General features: G+C 42.3%; 1 pseudogene; it reads left to right on the top strand.

Moving 5' to 3' along the window:
• Positions 1–8,054, top strand: part of LOC102261320 — a 10,535-nt pseudogene extending 2,481 nt beyond the window's left edge.
• The last annotated feature ends 455 nt before the right edge of the window (positions 8,055–8,509 follow it).

Here is an 8,509-nt window from a genome sequence, read left to right as displayed (position 1 = left end):
TATCCAGGCAGCTGCCGCAGCTGTGAAAGCCTACTCTTGCATGAATTTCATGTATATAGTAGTCAATAATATTGTACTACTCTTGCACGAATTTAGTGCATCGGGCCTCTAGTAGTCAATAATATTGTAATGACTATGTATGGTGTCATGAGTATTAGACTTATCAGGGTGATCACTTCACTTCATAGGATATGTTTTACACCTGAAACTATAATATTGTAAGGCAACTGTGATTGAAATAAATAAATCTGAAGATCACTTGGAGAATAAAATGTATTGGGAAATTTGACAACCCAATAAAAATGAAAAAATAAACTGTATTTAGAAGAAGAAAAAAGAAATTTGTCATTTGAAACATAGTAGAGGCCTCAGCCAATAGGGGCATTTCTGAAGCGAGTATCTTCGATGCATATGTGCTTCCCAAGCTGTATGTGAAACCACATTACTGTGTGAGTTGTGCCACTCACAGCAAGGTGGTCAGGAATCGTTCTTGTGAAGCCCGAAGGTCCGAACACCCCCACCCAGATTTAGACCTGCGGGTGCTGCCCCACGACCTCCACCAAAGCCCATGTAAGGAGTTAAGCTTTAAGGCCCGAAGAAGAGTTCTCTGGAGGAAAAAATAAATGGAAATTGTACTTAAAAAAATTGTAGCCCTCACTAGTTTGGCTCAGTGGATAAAGAGTCTGCCGACGGACTGAAGGGTCCAGGGTTCAATTCCTGGTCAAGGGCACTCACTACCTTGGTTGCAGATTCGATCCCCTACCCTGGTCAGGGCACGTGTGGGAGGCAACCAATTGATGTGCCTCTCTCACATTTATGTTTCTATCTCTGTGTGTCTCTCCCCTTTCCTTCCATTCTCCAAAAATCAATGGAAAAATATCCTTTGGTAACGATTAACAACAACAAACTGTAGAAATAAAACCTTTTTAACGTAAGGAATTTAAATTCAGGCCTCATTTTGAAATAAAAACTTGGAAGTAGAATGAAAGGGAGTGGGAAGCAAGATATAGAAAATAAACCTTCCAAATTGATTTAAGAAAAGATGATAAACTGGACAGAAAGCATAAAAGTCCTGCTGTAGGTGGAATAGCTTGGTGACAATTCCAGAGGAAGGAAGAGCCATATCCAGTCTGTAATGGATGTGTGGGAGGCGAAACCGTCCCCTGGGAGCTGTAAAGTTAAGGGGATAATTGTGCATGAGGCAGAGTGACAACTGACCTCTCTTGCTCATTGAAAGAAATCAGCATGAAGGAGGTTTGGAGAATGTCCTAAATTTCACACTATGTTCTTCAAATAGCTGGTAGCTTATTTTATGAGAGCCCCGAGACCTACTTTCACTGATCATTTATCCAGACAGTTGAGTTTCTTTAATGAAATAACATGACTCCTTTGGGAAAAAAATTTGAGGACTGGAAGCAATCAGGCCTCCTAGCAACACCCACTATGAGAGGTGTTCCCTGTGAGCTGGCTGGCATTCCGGGCAGAAATGAAGCAATTATACTTACATCATCATGCACTGCTGAGAGGAGGGGAATAGTTTTTAAATATTTCTTTTTAAGTCTATCTCACCCACCTGTCCCCTTTACCTAAATGAACATAATGTCAGTTTAAGAAGTGGATATAATGTAGTTTGGGAAACTAAAATAAGAATGATGACGATGACAATATAACAATATTATCTTATTTGTAAGTTTTAATACTACATTATAGACTTTCTTGGGGAAAATGAGTATTTTACAATGTATTTAATGTGACTAAGGCCAGATGTAATTAGTCTTATTTTCCTATTAGGTAAGAATTTTTACAATTTTCAGTTATATGTTATTTTAGGGCCATATTATTAAATGACTCAGAATACCCCCTAATTTCTCTATGGTCTTCCTTATTTCCTTAGCATGACAAATGAATCCAGGATCAGACAGTAGATGGTGCTATTATTTCAAAGACTATACAGTTCCAAAAACTTCCAGAATTTTTTAAAACTACAGAAACAAATGAGAGAAAAGTGTGAAACCTTAACATAGTTTTCTGGTTTGCAAAGGTTATGGAGTGGGAAGCTACTTTCATGCAGTGACCTATTCTGTCCCTTTTGGGGGTAAAATAACAATCAAAGCCTTCCTTAGTAATTAATAAGTTCTGTCTCCCTGGAAATAACTATGCCCACATTTAATTTTCTCCTTTGAAACAGAAACAGACGCAGATGCTGTTGCTCATGCCGACTGCTAGTGCAGACAGAAAGCAATTCACAAGAGCTCAGCAATGCAGAAGATATTGAAATGTAAAACACACGAATGTGAAGTTTCCTTAAAAATATTGAAAAAAAAAGACTTTTCTAATATAAAGCAATTTATATGGAAAACATCTGTAATCACAAAAGCACCTTAAATACAATATTCAAATGCAAGCAATAAACCCTCCTCCCCCCCAATTACCTGACAATGATAAATCAACATATTAAAAGCTTGCCTCTACTGGTGGCAGATGGTCTTTGAAAGACAATTGGTAACAGATGATACCATAGAGGGGTTCAAACAGTGGTGACACAGGTGAGGGGCCTAGTGGAGCCAAAGCTACTCTGTTGGATCAGGAAACCTGCAGCTAAAGCACAATTGCTGTCGAGGTTCCTAAAGAGCAACACTACAAGTTGTCTCTTTAAAACCTCATCACTCAGGGATAATGGCTGTTGATGGGGATCCTTTACCTGTCTCATCGCAAAGGTTTAGGTTAGTCTCATTTTTCATGCCTAGACAAAACATATGGTGATGGGCTGTCTTAAGGATGATCAACATTCGCTACATAAATTTGCAACTCAGAACACCTAAATGTAAAGAAAAAAAAATTAAACCAAATGACTGGTGATATTGTGAAAGCAATAGCAAACACTGACATTTGAAACATCTGAATAATTGATTGCATCATTTTAAGTCTCTGTGATTTTTTGTTTGAGGGCCAGCCATATTTTCAAGCATGCTTTTCTAAGAACTTTCAGCCTTTTAAATGGTATCCCTTTTAACCCTAAACCTCCTAATAGTTTCATTTTGAGTTGGAAATGTTTTCACATTGTGGATTAACAATTCTGCTTCTGGTTTTGTTTTCCATCAGCATTGCTAACATCTCAAGTCCTTTATATGCCCCTAATCCTGACTGTTTCATACCTGCATGAATAATATCAAAAAAATAATTAGTATCTAATATTTAGTAGGTTCTTTGAAAATAGTTGCTAGAACTGCTTTTATTTTCTATTGAACACATGTGTGTTTTTTCCCCCTGTTATTATCTATATATGGCAGTTTTAAACATGGACTCAGATTCTTGGATGTTCCCACTGAAACTGAAGGTCCTCTGACTATGACTAAATTTAGCTCTAAGTCCTAATCTAGAAAGCATATTTCCCTCTGTATCTTCACCTCAGAGACCTAACCTTTCCCCCAGTAATCAGCAACCCCCGGGAGGCAGCAGAGGACAATTGCCTGGATCTGACTGATGATTAGGGGGTCCAAACCTCTGGCAGGATAAAGACAGCATCTTGACCTAACTTATGTCTCAGCTCCTGAGCCTAATATGGAATGACCTCCTGGCTACTTTCCCATGAAGCCAGACAGAGGAACACTGGAACCCACCTCAGAACTATCCTCAGGATCTGAAAGATAATTTGTTATCCTTACCTCACCTCTGACCAATCAGCTCCCAGCACAACCTCCAACTGTAACCCTTGGTGTCTAGTGACTTTGCCCTATATAATTGGTAACCTGCACACAATCGGGAGTGGGGTCTTTAGAGCATGAGCTCCTTGTTCTCCAGATTGGCCAATTCAATATTAAATTATTTTTATTTCTAAACTGCAAACTTCTGCTCATGCATTTCTTTGGGCCAGTGCACACAGGCAGCCAGATGCAAACTTTGGGGTCCCGGTAACATTGTCATTGACAAGTGATGTTTATGCCCTTTCTCTTGAATCTGGTAATTGCTTTGATACAATGCAGAAGAAATGATGTTGCATGACTTTGACTTCAAGACAAAATCATAAGAAGCCTTGAAGCTTTGTCTTGGTCTCTCAGAATGCTCACTCCCTTCCAGCAGGATCCATTTACATAGGATCTCACATCCTGAGAAGTCCCAGTTGCATGAAGAGGTCAGGCCTTGATTAGGTTCTCTGGGTCACAGTCCCAGCTAAGGCTAGCCTTTCAGTCATCCTAGTCTAGGTATCAAAATGAATAAAAAACTTTCAAGAATTCCTGTCCCCAGATGTTGAATCACCTTGTTAAACAAAAAAATGTTCATAGCTAAAAGCTTTTTTTTTTTAAAGAAAAGGTTTATTGAGTTGATGGTAGCCTGAGAAGGACCAGGTCCCAGGGCATGAAGGCTAAACCATCAGCAGCAGGACTAATACCATTGTAACCAGCTAGTTATTAATAACAGGAAAGGAGCAAAGGGAATGCCTGACACTATAGGCATGTCACTTGGGCAGCTTCACCAGGAAACTGAAATTTCACACTCCCCAGGGAACCACTGGCCCATTCCTTGCAGATTACTGGGGGAAGGGCCTGGACAAAGGGGAGATAGAAGCATGCATAGTGAGTGGGGTGACATAGGGAAGGGACTTGCCTGTCAGTCGAACCTGGGAACAGAGATCATTGGCCAGAGGGGATGGGGCCACTACAAACCTGTGAAAATTTGGGGATACATAATCCCAAAATAAAGGAGTTATCTCACTTGTTACTCCTGGTCCTTAGCTCTTGGCTCTCTGGTTCCTTTGGTTTTGCTTCTGCCCTGTTTTTTCTATAGCCACATAGCTACGAAGACCCCACACACAATGGACTAAGGGACACAGAGTAAGCTAGTGGGATGCTGGATTGGACTGCTCCAACAGGGAACAGAAGCTCTGGACACTGGCTTTGATCTTAGCCCTGCGGAAGGCAAATGGGACTTCTTCCTCGGCAGGACAAAGGGAAGTGAGACCTTGGGAACTCAGGGGTTTAATTCCACAGAAATAAAGCTTTCTACCATATTTCATCCTCAAGTCTCAGAAAAAATCATTTTTGGGGGGTATTGCAAGAAGTCCACTCCACCCAGCACCCGGTGGGGACGAGGACCTCTCCTCACCAATACAGTGCTAAGTGGAAAAGGCAACATGTTCACCATCCTGGAGTTGACAGGCACTTTTATGCATTAAAAGTTTGGAAAAGAAAAGTAAAGATATAAATTATTTTGAAAGAACTTACATTGGCTACAGATAAGTAGGGCCGGAGGGAAAAACTTAAGTGGGACAAATTTTTGACAGATGCAGTCTGTTAGGAAGAAATATGTACTACTTTTGATTGGGGTGGTCGACAGTCTTGAAACTTCAAGCATAAGCAGAATGTGGTGGCTTCTACAGAAGTTGATTCAAAACTCTAACATATATTCGGGAATGTGAGCTGTCTTTTGTTAGCTGGCCCACAGCTATTAACTGGTTAACTACTGTGTCTTTCTCTCACTCTCAGGCCCACTGCAGTTTAATTTAGGAGATCTGACAACTTTATCTTATCAACCCAAGACATGCAAAACCTTCCAGCTGAGGCCTCTCTGTGCCCTTTTGGAATACGCAACCACAGAACCACTAAGTACAGTGGGCTGGTTTCTTACTCAGAAATTGGCAACTAGAACGCCAGAATCGGATTATAAATTGCAATCACATTGTCAGTCGTAAACTGTCAAAATATTCAGGCGAGGACGTTTAGTCTTAGACACTTCTAGTGTTCTTAGTCTCCTAATTGGTGTCCTGCCTTGACCCTCTCCACACACACCCCTGCCCCAGTTATACAACTGACATATCTCTGCAACATGCCCCACAATCTTTAGATGGATATTCACTGACCTTCATGCTCTTTCACCTCCATATACACATTTATTTCCAACTAATCTTACAAACTGTTTACTACATCCTGTGAATTTCAAGAGAAAAGAACTAGAATCTCCAGGGTCATTCTAATGCCACATGTCTACTCTGTGGAGTCCACCTCAAACCCAAGCACTCCCTGGAGAAGCACTGTTTTAGTTTCCAGTGTTGCTGATGGGTTTATGGCTCACCTCAAACTACAAGGAAGGGCATAGGTTTAATTAAAAACCTCTAAACGTTAATGTTATAGTCATTGTTCCTCAATATCATTGCTTTTCCTACCTTTACTTTCTAGGTTACTGTTTTCTGGTGCTTCCTCTTAGTTTATGAGTCAAATTCTTTTTTGCAAAGTAGCACTTGCATTCCTTCTCCCTAGCTGGTCTTTCTAGGATGAGGAGATGATTTTCTCAGATATCATACATTGACTATTCACCTATTGCCAGGCATTTTGCTCAGTTCTTTAAATTCAATATCATGTATCAGTTCACTTCCTCAAATTCATTCTATGCCAACCATTTGGCAATTGTCATATCTTACCCTTCTGTATTGTTTATCTTTTTACCGTTATTGTTTCTCTAAATGCTCAATATGAAGGACAAGGATTTTGTTTCTCTTATTTTCCTTGGTGTTTCTAGAATATTTATATAGGGAACTGAACATAATAGGTGACCAATAACAATATATCAAAAACAATCAGCCAAAGACTATTAGAATTTATAGATAGCTTCAAACACTGGCTCTTTTCATTATATCAATCAGGTGGTTAAATGATGTAATGCAATTTAATTTTGTTAGTGATTTTATAATTCCAGTGAGGCCACTTCAAACACAATCTATTCTCAGGTGGCTGTTTTCACATGACAAATTAGATACACCTTTTTAGGAAGAGAAATAAGAGCATTTCATATTTCTTGACATTTACTGAAGTTAATGGATTTCTACAGCACTTTGTTATTTCAATTGAATTAACCCCTATTCTTTATCAAGTACTAATGATATATGCTTTAAATATAAAATCATCTCTTCCAGCCTAGCTGGTTTGTCTCAGTGGATAGAGCATCAGACTGTGAACTGACTGAAGGGTCCCAGGTTCCATTCAGGTCAAGGGCACATACCTCCTTGCAGGCTCAATCCCCGGCCCTGGGGCCGTGCGGGAGGCAACCAATCCCTGTGTCTCTCTCACATCAATGTTTCTGTGTGTCTTTCCCTCCTTCTTCCACGCTCTCTAAAAATCAATGGAGCCTGGCTTCTGGGGCAGCAAGTGTTAGGGGTGAGAAAGAAGAGTTGAGAAACTGTTCTGACTCCCGGCTCAGGAGGCCGGGTCTCCTGTATCTCGCCAGCGGGCACCCATTTCTAAGAGAAGATTGAACCTGAGAGAGCCCTGGTCAGCCAGTGTGGGAAACCTGTGCTCAGCATCAGCTCCAGGCCAGCCTATGACCAGGGCGGCCCGTTTGAAATCCTTCTGTTCCTCTGCCTTGGAAGTGCCTACCGTGCATCCAAGTGTGAGCTCCTTGCCAAGCTGCACATCAGGCCCTGCTGCTGGATGTCTCCAGACCTCCGAGGCCTGCACGCGCCACCTACACTACAAATGGATCCCCGTGGAAGACAGCCACACGGCTGACATGAATTCCACTTTCCAGAAGCAATAGACTTCATTGACTGTGTCAGGGAGAAGGGAGGCGAGGTCCTGGTCCACTGGGAGGCTGGGATCTCCCGGTCACCCACCATCTACAAGGCTTACCTCCTGAAGACCAGGCAGTTGCGCCTGAAGGACATCTTCCATTACATCAAGCACAGGAGGAGTGATGTGGTCTCGCCCAGCTCTGGCTTCCTGGGCCAGCTCCTGCATATGAATCTGAGATACTGCCTTCCATGCCCACTCCCCAGGTTCCCTCCTGCCAAGAGGAGGCAGCCAGCTCTTCCTTCAGAGCCCATTTGCAGACACTGAGCCCTGATGTGCAGGGTTCCTACTGCACATTCCCTACCTGGGTGCTGGCGCCAGTGCCCACCCACTCCATGGGCTCAGAGCTCAGCAGGGGCCCTGTGGCCACAGCCACATCCTGCTAAAACTGGATGGGAAACCCGCCCAGCCCCAAGAACAACTGTGATTTTCTTTTTTAAACTTGTGGACGTTTCAGATCTGGGCAATACTGAAGACCCCCTCTGTCCCACTGCCCCCGTGGGATAGTGAGGGGTCCCCAGGCTTGCAAACAAACTTCAGACTGACCTCAGGGTAGGTTCTCAGACTGAAGGAAGGTGAAGCCATTATGAGAGCACAGCCTGTGCTGATGATTACACTTCCAGACCCCCTGCCCTCTCAGGACTGCTCAGTCCTGGCACCTCTAAGTTCACCTTTCATTTCAAGCGTAAGGCAGTAAACACCTGCAGCAACAGGGGAGAAAGCAGTTGCCAGACCTGGAGAAAAGGCAAGTAAGAAGCCATTCATTCTGAAGGAAGCACAATTTCCATCTTACTTTCTTAACTTTGGCAGTCTCCGCGTCTGTCTCTGTCACTTCGGGGACTAAGCTGATCCTCTAGTTAGGAAAGTAACCCTACAGGGTTCGTAGGGACCCAATGTATATGCTGATTTGAACCCTCATATCTTTTTGAGATTCCCTCTTGGGTCCCACA

Source organism: Myotis brandtii, unplaced genomic scaffold (assembly GCF_000412655.1).
Source record: "Myotis brandtii unplaced genomic scaffold, ASM41265v1 scaffold493, whole genome shotgun sequence".
Taxonomy (NCBI): domain Eukaryota; kingdom Metazoa; phylum Chordata; class Mammalia; order Chiroptera; family Vespertilionidae; genus Myotis; species Myotis brandtii.
Note: the sequence above shows the minus strand (reverse complement) of the source record. Positions and strands in the feature narration are given on the sequence as shown.